This window comes from Schistocerca serialis, chromosome 1 (genome assembly GCF_023864345.2).
Source record: "Schistocerca serialis cubense isolate TAMUIC-IGC-003099 chromosome 1, iqSchSeri2.2, whole genome shotgun sequence".
Lineage (NCBI taxonomy): Eukaryota > Metazoa > Arthropoda > Insecta > Orthoptera > Acrididae > Schistocerca > Schistocerca serialis.
This window is the reverse complement of record NC_064638.1, coordinates 1,200,012,100-1,200,014,696: the sequence shown is the minus strand read 5'-3', so window position 1 is coordinate 1,200,014,696 and position 2,597 is coordinate 1,200,012,100.

The window sequence follows — 2,597 nt, the reverse complement described above, 5'->3', positions numbered from 1 at the left end:
GTCGCCGTCGGACATAAGCTGATCTTAGTGAGAAAACTGTGAATGACCACGAAGGACTCAGTCGTGTAATCACAGGTGATGAATCCTGAGTTTCCGAGTACGATGCTGAGAGAAAGCGGTAGAAGTGTGGAATGACCACACTGAGGCATCTCCTCGACAGCAAAAAGCTCGAATGAGCAAGTAATAGATCAAAACAATGCTGATTTTTTTTTCTATGTAGGAGTGTCATGAGTAAAGAATTTGTTCCTCCAGGGCAAACTGTCATCCAACCGCAAATGTAGGCTTCCGCGGCCGTTGTCACAGTCAATAAAATTCTTCTGGGTTTGTGGCCCCAATGTCATCTGCAAAATTCCGACGTTTCTGCGACTGTTGCAAGGCGCCTTTCTCAGGGTGTATTGCTGACTGCTGAATGAGGACTAGTTGGGATACTTATATACTATGGAGGAATGCTGTCATTGGATGTGAGGGTGAGGAGGAAGGGTATTAGGAGTTCCTTTTATTGGTCTTTGAATTGCGTGTTGTCATTGGCGGAAATGGGCGTTTTCCATTGGACTTTCCTTTACTGCTTGCCATTGGGGGAAATCGGCGAATAGGAAACTGAGCGGCGACTACAGTGTAGCGTTGTTTACTAACTGCCTAGCATCGACTAGGCCGCGTCAGCGCTTTATGTACCCTCCGCCGCTGTGTCCTACTGCGCGCCTGTTGCTCTGCGAGAGCTGTCCTTCCGTAACAAAAAACATGCAACTGAAGAAATTAGCGGCTGAAGGCCTACACTACACGTCTGAAGGACAACTATAATTAAAACACATTAATAAACAATTTTTCAAACCAATAAATTTCTTTTTAAACCTACAACAAAACGGCAGAAAGCCAAATTAAAGAAATATTATCTTACTGCACGGCTGAAAACCACAAACAAATCCGAAACAATGGCTGAAGGCCTGAACAACAAGTCAGCCAAACAATGTAAAATAAACCCCTTCCTTCTTATAAAAAAATTTCCTTTAAGGAACACACACAGCTGAAGGCCTCATTATAAGAGGTTCACGTAAATCCTCGGATGAAGGCCACACGTAACAAATCGAACAACTAACAGCTTAGGGCCTGGATTACAAAGAATTTCAGATAGAACAAATTTTAAAGAAGAAATTTTTTAAATAAAATCAATCTTCAAAATTTTAATTTAACATGCTGAAGGCCTTTATATAAATTTAAAAAAAAACTTGAATTTATATACGCCTGAAGACCTTGCACAGTTCTTCAAACTAAAATGAAAATCACAATCTAAAACAGACAGAACAAGTGGTGCTCAGAAGTGTTCTGAGGGTCGGCCTGAGAAGGTAGCTCAAACGTAAGGTGCAGTGAGACACTCAGCCAAGAGCTGAAGTTAAATAATCGGGTGGCAACCCAAACTAGGGACAGCCCAAGGACCAACCAACAATTTAACCAATTCCCTTCCATCCGAACAACGGCACAACGATGGAAAATATCGGCTGAGGACGAGGATACAAACACCAGTACATCTTCAGAAATTGGCGTCTAAAAACAGCCAAGGGAACAATAACCACTCTAAACAAAATATTAACCAAACAACTTAAAAGGCTGTCTAACTACACACTGTGTCGAACAGCGTCAACATGGCGAGGAAAGGCACACTGCCAGAAAACTATGCCAACCACCAAGGGAGGTAACTGGGGCGTTAACGGCCAAAGTGCAGAAAATACCGCTGGTGCACTCCAGTGGCAAGTAAAAGTTAATTTAATAAGTAATCACAATATAGGAAGACGGCTGCAAGATTTCGCCAACTCCAACACATTATACGTTGCTGCTAGCCCGAATGATCCAGGGAGCAACAACCCGCAAACGAACTAAGAGATGTCACAGTACTTGAGGTTTCATAACAGGTTAACTGGTCACTCAACTTCAACGTCCAGGTTCGGTGGGCAACGAACTTTGTCGCTCTTGCAGCTAGCACCTCACGGTCCGACACTGCATGCACGGAGCCAGCGGTCCCGGCATGGCCTCGCGCCGTGGAAACTTCCTCACTGCTCCGTCCCAACCGACTGACTACTGCACACACCACCACCCAGAAATACTAGCGGACACACCAGAGATAGTATGACAGTACTAGTATCGATAATCGCTGCTGCTGCCGCCACTCAAGGAGGCAAGCCAGCAACTTCGTTACACCAGAAAGAAACAAGACGCCACTCGATGTGACAAAATGCCAAAGAACAAACGGCATGAACGCGAGCCGCACACAGCTCAATGCAATAGGGCAGCGAGAATCTGGATGCTCCTTCTGCACAAAGACTTGGCAGGATCATGGCAACAATTGAAAGGTCTCTGTTCAATTCCTTTCATGTTAATTTCTTAAATCTGTTGTCATTTACGGCATAAATTCCTCTTCTAAGTTTACTGTGGTGTTTCTGACTATCTGGGAGGAGACTGAGCAGTGAAACGTGTTACTTTTACACACAAACAAGAACGATCTGTCACACTACTACACTTTAAAACACAGTTTATATGTAATTCATGTCACACAGTCTCATATGGAACCTACATCCGCTTTCTTTTATATACTGTATATGATAAGA